This window comes from Caretta caretta, chromosome 4, assembly GCF_965140235.1.
Source record: "Caretta caretta isolate rCarCar2 chromosome 4, rCarCar1.hap1, whole genome shotgun sequence".
NCBI classification, from domain to species: Eukaryota; Metazoa; Chordata; order Testudines; family Cheloniidae; genus Caretta; species Caretta caretta.
The window spans coordinates 48,781,880-48,794,346 of NC_134209.1; the positions used below are offsets into that span (position 1 = coordinate 48,781,880).

At 37.0% G+C, this 12,467-nt stretch overlaps 1 protein-coding gene across 2 annotated transcripts in view; it reads left to right on the forward strand.

Moving 5' to 3' along the window:
* The window catches only part of LOC125635426 (bifunctional heparan sulfate N-deacetylase/N-sulfotransferase 3), a 120,547-nt gene that overhangs the window by 10,217 nt on the left and 97,863 nt on the right, over positions 1-12,467 (forward strand). The gene's annotated exons all lie outside the window — the stretch shown is intronic.

The window sequence follows — 12,467 nt, forward strand, 5'->3', positions numbered from 1 at the left end:
TCTGATCATGAATGTCAACATAAATTTTAAAGAAGACCATATTGGATTATTAATCATTTTGAAGTGTCAGGAGTTAGTCACAGCATTTCACCCTTCTTATTTCCATATTTTGTGGCTCTTACATGCAACAAAGCTAGTGTTTATACATGTCTGAAATAGTTACTCGTTGACTTTCCAGTGCTTGTGAGTTTTCCACTATTTTTAGTTATAAACACCTGCAGGGTCCTTTTTCACTCTGTGTTGCTTTGCCATTCAAGTACAGTGGTGGGTTATGGGTCCATGAGGATGACCTTTGAAGCACATTATCTTTATGCTTTACACCTATTCTTTTTTCAGAAGAATCTAGTAGGAAAACAGATGACCAGAAAACACCTTGAAAAAACTGAGGTCTTTGTTCTAGAAGCTAAAAATTGGACAAACGATGAAGATATTTGTTACACTGCCAACACTTCTAGCTAGGTTAAGAGCTGTAAGACAACTGGGAGGGGGGGAAAAAGGGTAATTGGGAAACATTTTTGCAAATTTCAGTTTTGTGGGGTTTTTTTTTTTTTTTTTTTGCAACTGTACTTAATTGATTAAGAGGATCTCATTAAATTACCACTAAATTTATTGAGCTACAAAACCCTCTAAATGTATTGGCTCATTCAACAAGTGTTTTTGGATTGACAATTCCACACACAGTTTCTCTTCAAAATTATAATTGACACTTTCTCTCAATTTTTCCAGAAATGTAAAACAATAACCTTAAAGTGTATTAAAATTTTTATATTTCTGATATAAAACTGTTGGAGGCTACCCAAAAATGCTTTCAACACATATATTCTGTAAGGATCTACGCTTTTTGGATGCCTAAGCAGTTTCATACAAATATAGGTACACAAGAAAAAAAGGCACAATAACCTCTGTTTGTATGTGATGTGTGGTTGCAGCATTTCATTTTGGTGTTTGAGAACTTCTTACATGCGAAGTTGAATTACAGGGAAGATTTAGAGCCTGCTGCTGCTCCCATTCCAGTCATTGTGACAAAGCTGCTTTGAAGGACTGGACTAATGAAATGCATAAATAAAATCTGAATTAAGAAATAGTACAGGTTCTCCACTATAATAAACTATTTCTGATCCTCATAATATCTTTCCCATTAGGTTTTTTGTTTGTTTTTTTTCCCCTGTGAAGTGAACCTCAAAATGGCATTTTGGGTTCTGTTAGAAGAATAATTCACTGAAGTTAGTTATCAAAAAGCAATAAACTATACAGACAAATTTAAAAGACATTGAGAATAAAACATCTTTAATTCTTAAAGAAAATGCAAAAGCTGTGAGCTTTGTTACTATTTTGTGAGGCTAGTTTATAGTATTTATAAAGCACTTACTGCCACATGAAAAAAAAATTATATGGAAAATAGGACTGTCAATTGCAGTGAACTCACGTGCTTAACTCAAAAATTAATCGCGATTTAAAAAAATTACTTGCAATTAACAGTGCAATTAAAACTGCAATTAAACAATAGACTATCAATTGAAATTTATTAAATATTTTTGGATGTTTTTCTACATTTTTCAAATATATTGATTTTAATTACAACAGAATACAAAGTGTTCACTGCTCACTTTATATTATTTTTAATTACAAATATTTGCACTGTAAAAATGATAGATAGTATTTTCAGTTCACCTCTTACAAGTACTGTAGTGCAATCTCTTTATCATGAAAATGCAACTTACAAATGTAGATTTTTTTTTGTTACATAACTGCACTCAAAAACAAAACAATGTAAAACCTTAGCACCTAAAAGTCCACTCAGTCCTATTTCTTGTTCAGCCAATCGCTAAGACAAACAAGTTTACATTTACAGGAGATAATGCTGCCCACTTCTTTACAATTTCACCAGAAAGTCAGAACAGGCGTTCGGACGGCACTTTTGTAGCCAGCATTACAAGGTATTATGTGCCATATATGCTAAACATTCATATGCCCCTTCATGCTTCAGGTGCCATTCCAGAAGACATGCTTCTTTTGATGATGCTTGTTAAATTTAATTAATGCAATATTTTTTTGTGACTGAACTCCTGGGGGGAGAATTGTATGTCACCTGCTCTGTTTTACCCACATTCTGCCATATATTTCATGTTATAGTAGTCTCAATGATGACTCAGCACATGTTCATTTTTAAGAACACTTTCACTGCAAATTTAACAAAACGCAAAGAAGGTACCAATGTGAGATTTCTAAAAATAGTTACAGCACTCGATCCAAGGTTTAAGTATCTGAAGTGCCTTCCAAAATCTGAGAGGGATGAGATGTGGAGCATGCTTTCAGAAGTCTTAAAAGAGCAACACTCCGATGCAAAAGCTACTTAACCCAAACCACCAAAAAAGAAAATCAGCCTTCTGCTGGTGGCCTCTGACTCAGATTATGACAATGAACGTGTTGGTCTGCACTGTTTTGGATGGTTATCAAGCAGAACCTGTCATTTGCCTGGATGCATGTCCTCTGGAATGGTGGATGAAGCATGACGAGACATGAATCTTTAGCGCATCTGGCATGTAAATATCTTGTGACGCTGGCTGCAACAGTGCCATGTGAATGCCGCCTTCTCACTTTCAGGTGACATTATGAACAAGAAGCAGTCAGCATTATCTCCTTCAAATGTAAACAAATTTGTTTGAGCGATTGGTTGAACAAGAAATAGGACTGAATGGACTTGTAGGCTCTAAAGTTTTACAGTGTTGTTTTTGAATGCAGTTATTTTTTGTACATAATTCTACATTTGTAAGTTCAACTTCATGACAAACAGATTGCACTACAATACTTGTATTTTTCAATTCACCTAATACTATTTCTTTTTTTTACAGTGCAAATAATTGTAATTAAATATAAAGTGAGCACCGTACACTTTGTATTCTCTGTTGTAATTGAAATCAGTATATTTGAAAATGTAGAAAACATCCAAAAATATTTAAATAAATGGGATTCTATTGTTTAACAGTGCGATTAATCACAATATTTTTATTTGTTTCACAGTCCTAATGGAAAATAATATCAAAGCAGAGATAATTTCTGAATCAGTACAACAGATGCAACCATTAAAATAGTTTTTTGAAACAGTGGCATCTGAAAAAAGTATTCAGATCCTTAATCTACTTAAAGCTAATGTATTCTGCTAAACATGTTGTTAGCACTGTCAGATGTAATGTATCTCCATTACTATCAATATCAAAGGAGTTATCCTCTGCAACACGACATACTGAATGAATGAGAGAGAATTAATTTGAAGCAGCTGAATATCTGTTATTGAAAACCATATTTGTGTATAAATGCCATCACATTAGGTATGAGGGATAGTGTTTTACTGAGTTCTGCTGCACTGACTATAACACAGAGAACTGTGTGCCTCAAGTATGAAAATAGACTGCCTAATAGGGATGTTGTTTATATTCAGCATCCATGATTAACTCATTTTAGCTAAGCTAACAACATTTAAATTCTAGCAATGTAGTATTGGAACTGATGCTTTTCTACGTACTTCAGTTTCATCTCAAAATTACAGAGCTGTTTGACATAATTATAACTTCTTTCTTATTAAATTTAATATTAGAAATTTCTAGCCCTATTCATTCCTAATATAACTCCATTGAAGTCACACAGTGGGTCCCTGAAACACTAATGGACTAACTTTATTGTTGGTCTGTAGAACTGAACGTTTTAGTTCAATTTGTGGTTGAACCTACACAAGTGCTTTGGAGAAGCTGAGAGTACAGACAGCTCTACCCCACCCCAGAGATCCCACACAGTGTGAAGTTAATAATTCATTTCATTATGCTGAGGAACGTAAGATGGGTAAAACATCTATTGCTGCCACCAGGAGACCTTGAAAGAAAGTATTCTGAGTGGGTTTGGGAGAGCTTAAACTATACTTTTTCCATAGTGTAATGATTATCACTGTCCTGAACGCTCCTCAGAGGTTTTGTGGGTTCAAAAGACATTATAGCCTAATTCTAGTTACTAACTTGTTAAGAATAAACAGAATGGTTGACAGGGCAAATTAACGTTCTTTCACAAATAATAAAAGAGAGAGTGATAGATACAAAGGCAATGCAGCAGAGTTGAGGCAGGATGAGTTACAGTAGAGGTACATATAGACTCAGACTTTCAGAAGAACTCAAAGTTCAATCACTCCATTTAGGCATCTATATAAGTCACCAGAACAACAGGTACTACGGCATACTAAGCACTTTTATAAGTGGGCACTTCATTGGGGTGTCGAAATGGGAGCTGATAATCAATATAACTATTTTCAAGAGTTATCAGCTCACTGCTCACAAATCTATAGTTACTCCTTTGAATTTAGGGGGAGCTGAGTGTCCTCAGCATCTGAAAATCAGTCAGAAGACATCTCAGCTTCAGCACCCAGGCTTTAGGCACACAAAATTAGTGGACACGTCTGAAAAAATCTGATGGTATGGGATTGTTTTTGCCTGAAGTTCATCAATACAAAAACTAATGATGGGCAATCAGGCCTTGCTGTTTTTGTTTATCCACATTCTAACTACTAACTTATTAAACAATAAGGTAGGTTCAACTGTAACCATAATGGGGAGGCCACCCCACTGTAATTTTAGCTGTAAAAAACCCCCCAAATTGTGTTTAATTAGGATTATCTGATCAGTACTGATGTGGCTGTCACTGTATGAAATTTAAGCCAATAACAATATTGTTTTTTCAGTATGGTAGAGTGAGTAGCTGTCACTCTGCATCAGCAATGTCCATCCATCTTAGTTTATTTATTTTGTCATATCTGATATAATAGAAATAATGTCAGTGGAAGAAAATGTTATTGCAGCCTAATTGCCTTCCACTGAAAATAAACTTGAACACTGAGGTGATGTTACCATTTTCAATAAATTGTTTCTCTTTCTCTCTCAGTATTTATCTAGCAGGAAGAGGCTATTACCCAGTGACAATGTTATATTCCATTTACTTTATCTGTTTCTTTTAGTAGCCTAAAAGCCCGTGCAGTGCAAATAATTCATTTAAATAGACATATAAAGAAAATCCATCTGGATGTTCCCAGAGTAAGTTTATCTTGGTAGCCCATGGTTATCTCAGTAGGCAGTCTATTCATTTATTATATTAAAACATTTTCATTATAATCACTCTATTGTAATGTTTATCAAACGTGAAACACTGAGCTTTTCTAGGGGAGGTGCAAGCAAGAGTTGGGGAGACATATTTTTTTGCAGTGGCAGCTGATGCCCAAAAATGGTTATGGGACTGCAAGTAGCAAGCTGCTGTCCCTGGTTCCACCCCTGCACACATACCCTCTGTCCTGAAGTTTGGTCACATTTTCAAAATGAAAACTAGGACATTGTGAAGTGGTGGCAGGGTGGTGGGGAAAAAAAAGTTGCATTCTTTCCTCTGTCTTCTCTCATCTCCTTTTCCTTTCAGAATTATAAATTAAGGCACTTTACAAAAAAGGTGAGGCAGGATGGTAGAAAACTGTATTTATCCCTCTGTCACCCTTCACTGTTTTTTGGTTGTCCCAATCTCCCTCTCGCAAATCTAATTCCTACCTTACCATAGCCCCTAGTGACCATGCACCCCGGCTTTTTTGCATGTTGATTTTCACATTAGACTCAGCTCAAGTAGAACTATCTGGTATTTTTCATATTGAACATTCTATAGGCAACACATCTCCTCTTGATGGAGGAATAGTAAAAGATTAATGTGATATTCCTGTCTATGAGCTTGGTTGATCCTGTGTATGTGTGTGGAAAAGAAAGTAGTTACACACCTACTGGTAGCAAAGAGAGAAAGATAATGAATGCCTCCTTATGCTGCTGTCACGAGCAAGGCAAAAGGGAATAAAATAAAGCGGTATCTGCGTGTTTGTCATGTCTTTTATGTGGTAAGGTGTGCAGGTTTTGGAAAGAAGAGATGGTCATCAAGGTCAAGCTCATCTATCATATGGTGCTTTCTAGAAGTGGAGTGAGTAAAGATTAAGCAATTTTATGCTATTCCCATACATGAAAATGTAGCTGTTGGGCAGTCACTTTTTCATGGAGAACAATGTACAGTTGCCAGAAAGACCAGTTTCATAGTGACCATATCCAAACTTGTTTGCTTGTGACATATGTCATTCTGGGTCCTATTTTATTTCGTGAGTGTTGGGGCACTGTGTCTACAATAGACTTTTATCAAAAGGGGAAATATAAACCTGATCCTTCAAGCCTTATGCATCCAAGCAGTATTTATTCATATAAGTAGTTCTTCTTCAATGGAACTACTCACAGGAGTAAGGATTACTCAGGTGAGTAAGGGTTGCAGGCTCAGACCCAAAGTCAGTTATGTGTCTTTCTCCCTTTTGTTTTTGGTGATGTTTGTATTGCTTCTATATATAATAGAACCTCAGAGTTACGAACACTAGACTTACAAATTGACCAGTCAACCATACCCCTTATTTGCAACTGGAAGTATGCAATCAGGCAGCAGAGACAAAAAAAAGAAAAAAGCAAATACAGTATAATAATGTGTTACATGTAAACTACAAAAAAAAAAGGAACATTTTAAAAAATTGACAAGGTAAGGAAACTGTTCCTGTGCTTGTTTTGTTTAAATTAAGATTTAAACAAAGCATTATGGTTGTTCTTTCAAAAGCTGTACTAAGTCAATGTTCAGTTGTAAACTTTTGAAAGAACAACCATAATGCTTTGTTTAGAGTTACAAACACTTTGCCAATTCTGCATTGAAGTAGAGTCCAGTGGCAGCTGCTCTAAGTCATGTAAGGATTAGGGCCATTGATAAATATCAGGGAGCTATAACCAGTACCTTCATCCTATCATCTGCAATGAGCAGTGCTCTTGCAAAGGGGAGAATTTAGCCCATGAGGATTAATTTCTAGTGTCCCATAGTCTTCATAAGAACGACTGTACAGGGTCAGATCAATGGTCCATCTAACCCAGTATCTTGTCTTCTGATAGTGACCAATGCCAGGTGCTTCAGATGGAATGAACAGAACAGGCAATCAGCAATTGATCCATCCTATCATCTATTCCCAGTTTCTGGTAATCAGAGATTGGGGACACCCAGAGCATGGGGTTGCATCCCTGACCATCTTAGCTAATAGCCAATGATGGACCTATCCTTCATGAATTTATAAAGTTTTTTTTTTTCATTTGAACCTTTGTTATAGTTTTGGCCTTCACAGCATCCCCTGGCAATGAATTCCACAGGTTGACTGTGTGTTGTGTGATGAAGTACTTGCTTTTGATTGTTTTAAACCAGCTACCTATTAATTTCATTGGGTGACCCCTTGTTCTTGTGCTATGTCAAGGAGTAATAACACTTCTTTATTCACTTTCTCCACACCAGTCACAATTTTATACACCTCTATCATATGCCCTGTTAGTCGTCTCTTTTCCATGCTGAAAAGTTCCAGTCTTTTTAATCTCTCTTCATACGGAAGCTGTTCCATACCCTTAATCATTTTTTGTCATGCTTCTCTGTTTTCCAATTCTAATATATCTTTTTTTGAGATGGGGTGACCAGAACTGCATGCAGTATTCAAGGTGTGGGCGGACCATGGATTTATATAGTGGCATTATGATATTTTCTGTCTTTTATTATCTATCGCTTTCCAAATAGCTCCTAATATTGTTAGTTTTTTTGACTGCCACTGCAAACTGAGCAAATGTTTTCAGATAACTATCCACAATAACTCCATCTCTTTCTTAAATAGTAGCAGCTAATTTAGACCCCATCATTTTTAAGTATAGTTGGGATTATGTTTTCCAATGTGCATTACTTTGTATTTATCAACATTGAATTTCATCTGCCATATTGTCGCCTGGTCACCCAGTTTTATGAGATCCATTTGTAACTCTTTGCAGTCTGCTTTAGACTTAATTATCTTGAGTAATTTTGTATCATCTGCAAATTTTGCCACTTCCCTTTTTGCCCATTTTTTCTGATAATTTATGAATATGTTGAACAGCAGTGATCCCAGTACAGACTGCTAGGGGACACCATTTTAACCAGTTACTGATCACGAGAGGACCCTTCTCTCTTATCCTATGACTGCTTACTTTGCTTAAGAGCCTTTGGTGAAGCCTTCAAAGGCTTTCTGAATGTCCAACTACACTATATCCACTGGATCACCCTTTTCCACATCTTTGATGATCCCTTCCAAGAATTCTAATAGATTGGTGAAATACGATTTCCCTTTGCAATAGCCCAGTTGCCTCGTCCCCAATAAAATCATGTTCATCTGTGTGTCTGGTCATTCTGTTCTTTACGATAGTGTCTACCAATTTGCCTGGTAATGGTTAGGCTTACTGGCCTATAATTGACAGGGTCATCTCTAGAGCCATTTTTAAAAATTGATGTTATATTAGTTATCCTCCAGCATCCGGCACAGAAGCTGATTTAAATGATAGGTTTCATACCACAGTTAGTAGTCCTGCAATTTCATATTTTAGTTCCTTCAGAACTCTTGGATAAATACCATCTGGTCCTGATGATTTATTATTGTTTAATTTATCAATTTTTTTCCAAAACCACCTCTATTGACACCTCAATCTGGAACAGTTCCTCAGATTTGTCACCTAAAAAGAATGGCTCAGGTGTGGGAATCTCTCTCTCATTCTTTGCAGTCAAGATTGATCCAACGAATTCAGCTTCTCCACAATGACTTTATCTTCCTTGAGTGCACCTGGATTGTCCAGTGGCCCCACTGATTGTTTGGCGGGCTTCCTGCTTCTATTTACTGCATGCATTCCTGAGCTGATATTGCCTGTTGAGTTCAATATCTCTTTGCTTACTCTTACAGATTTCTCACACCAGAGCCAACTGTTATGATTACGTGCAATCTGCCATGTTTTGGATATGCAGAAGCTATAAATGTGCAGATGCTTTTATTGAGTTTAGGTGAACAAGCTCTATTCCTTATTTGAAACTTTCCTGCTCACAGAAACAGAATGAAATTCTTGCTCTTTTTCTTTATATTACAAATGTGCCTAGATTTGGTGGGACTTTTCAGGGTATATTTTATGCTGCCCTGTTAAGTTTTTTGAAGTATAGTTCCATCCAATATGGTAAATTTTTACATGAAAGAAAAATGTTTAATATATACCACTGAAATGATTTTTTTAAAAAAATTGTGAAAGGACTTTCTTGAACAGTCCTTTTCAATTATTTGTAAATTCGAGGGGCCTAAATATTTACATCAGGGGGAGGTTTGAATGCTTTTTGTGAGTCTTTGAGGAGGATGGTGTCAGCAACCTTGTGTGTCTTAGAGGAGGAAAAGGTGTCAGAAACCTTGAACTACTGAGAGAATAAACCAGACTGTTTACCAACACCTTCCAGAGAGAAAGCTCTAAAAATATCTTCAAACACCTTTTGGATTTTAAAGGGGAATTCTTTCCTTATTTATGTTACTATTTTGATTTAGTTTTTAAATAAAAAGATTATTTGCAAATAAGTGATACCTCATCGAAAGAATCTGTTACACAGTTACAATGAAAGAGAATTAGATATGAGAGGCTGAATTATATTTCTTACATCGTATTGAGCTTCAGATCTCTTCTATAAGAAATGTGTCTTGTGAATGCAAAATATTCAGACATTTCTTTTTAAGTTCCTTATAAATACAGCTGCGTGATTAATTAACTATTTGCAACTTCCTCTTGTTTTTAAGGTTCTTTTTATCTTCCTAATTTATTAGCCAGGTTATCTTTACAGCTTTTTTTATTGCATTTATTATAAATGTATATATGTTCCATCTTTACAGTTCATGCAGGGCTTTCATGGTGTTTTACAGTGACTTGTGTGGAATAATAAGTAAAAGGTACAAGAGAAAGGAAAAAAAAAAGAAAGGAAATGTTATTAACTGTGTAGGTTCCATTGTATCTTATGTGGTAGGAAGAGTGATTTAAGTGTTGGAGCATAGTATTTCATATACAACAATTATGGAAAGTTATGCATCATGAAGCAGTAGACATATTTATATTAATTAGATCTTAAAATTATAACTTTAAACTAATTTATGAAAACTATTCAGTAGATTTTTACGCCCTGCTACTGTTGTAAAGAACATTGTGCCAATCCGTTTTATTAACATTTAATATGTCAAAGCAGAAGATGTTGGCAAGTTGGCTCACACACAATACTACTGTGAATTTCAGTGTAGGGGGATTGTTTAATATTTCTGCCTTTTAACACAAAAACAGATTTTGCCTTAGAAGCAGTATAGTGGTACTAGAGCAAGAATGTGGTGTGAAAACCACTACCCACAGGAGTGGGACTTCAGGAACGCTGCCAAATGGGGGGGTCCATTGTATCTGCCTCAGGCATTGTGCCTCTAGGATTGCCAGAGAGACAGGATGGGCAGGTAATATCTTTTACTAGAGAAACTTCTGTTGTTGAAAGAGACAAGCTTTTGAGCTACAGAAAGCTCTTCTTCAGGTCTGGAAAAGGTACTCATAGGCCAGGCCTATACTAAAAAATTTAGTGAGCTTAACTAAGCCGACCTAATACCTGATGTAGACAGTGCTAGAATTCTTCTGTCAACCTAAGTAATGCCTCTCCAGGAGGTGAATTAACTACGCTGACAGGGGAACCCCTTCTTGCGCAGTAGGTAATGTCTACACTGAAGCACTAAGCTATCTGTGCTGCTCTGGTGTTTTAAATGTAGACATACCCCATACCCCGTGTCACAGCTAAATACATAAGTATTAGCATAAGTAGTTAACACATTGTAAGAGATCATTTAAAGTGAAGTGGACTGTTAACACCTTTGCAGTCTTAGGACAATAATAGAGGATTTACTGGGTTACAGATTGTTGTAATAGGCCATAGTCTTTACTAAGACCATGATTTTTAGTGTCTAACAAAGCTATGAATTTTAACTCCTGGGCTTTGGAAGGTGTTGTACAGGTTTCCTTTGAGGATGAAGACTGAGAGGTCAGATGTGGAGTGATTGTTTTGTGAAAAGTGTTCACACACAGGTGATATGATGCTTTTGTCTTTTATCGTTTTTCTGTGTGAGTTCATTCAAGACATAGTGATTGTCTGGTTTCACCCACATAGTTGCTGTTGTTGTGGCATTTAGTGCACTGCCTGAGGAACAACACGTGTTGTGATAGGCATGAGTAGAACCTTTGGATCTTGAAAGGTGTATTCTGGGGGTATTGACATATCTCCACTACCATGATTATCAACAGGTTTCACATCTGTTGTTATGGTAGGGTCTGGTGCTGCTTTGAGTTGAACTGAGTCCTGATCTGTGGGGAGTTTGTTTCTGATACTAAGTTTGGTGAGGATGGGGGATTGTTTGAAGTCCAGAAGTGGGGGTTGAAGAAAAATTTATTTCAGGCTGTGGTCCCTATCAAGTCTGGGTTGTAATTGTTTAATTATACCCTTCCAGTATGGGGAGATAGGTGACAACTTGAGGGAGGGGGGCGGTGCAGTCAGAAAGTTTTTTTCCCCAATATTGAAGCAGGTTCTCTTGGGGTATTTGGGTAGCCTGTTCTATGATGCAATCTACTTCTCTGGTGGAGTGTCCTTGTTTGGGGAAAGCAGTTTTAAGTGTGTTAAGATGTATATCCCAAGCTTTGTCCTTGGAGAATATTCCATGGTATCTGAGTGCCTGGCGGTAGATAACGGATTTCTTGGTGTGTTTGGTGATTACTGGATCTGTGAAGTTAAGTGCAGTGATCTGTGGGTTTCTTGTATATAGGTATTTGTACGGTTCCATTGTTGAAGCTGACTGTGGTGCCCAGGAAGTTGATGCTGGTGTGGGCGTGTTCCAGAGTGTTTAATGGACGGGCTCGTAATTGTTGAAGTTGTTGTGGAAATGTATGTGGGAATTTGTCTTCTGTCCATAGGATGAAAATATCAACGTATCTCAGGTACATCGTTGGTTTCATGGTACATTTGTCCAGAAATAATTCTTCGAGTTGGCCCATGAAGTGGTTGGCATATCGGGGAACCATCCTAGTACCCAGGACTGTTCTCATAGTTGGGACAAAATGTTTGTTGTTGAATATAAAGTTGTTACGGGTGAGGATGAAATGGTTGAGTATGGTGATGTGCTTAGGGTGGATATCTGAGTATGTAGATATTTGAGGCAGGCAGTGGTGCTGTCATTGTGAGGGATGTGTATAGGGAGGTGACATCCATAATGGCAAGGATGGCTAGCTTTGCCAGGGAATATGAAACACAGTGGGCTTTGTAAAAGGGTACACTATGAACAACCCTCTCACTAAATATGGAAATGGTTGTATGAACCTTGACCCCAGCTTGGTCCCTTCCCCGCCCACTTGGTAAGGCAATTGCCTTGTGTGGTCCTTGTTCTCAGAAAATACAAGAGTTGGGTTTGTGATTAGCACCTGTGGAGAGCTGTAAGGTGGGGATGCTTTTCGTATCCTCTCTTCCTCTTGTGCACCTGTGTAGTGCTAGTAACAAGCAAGACT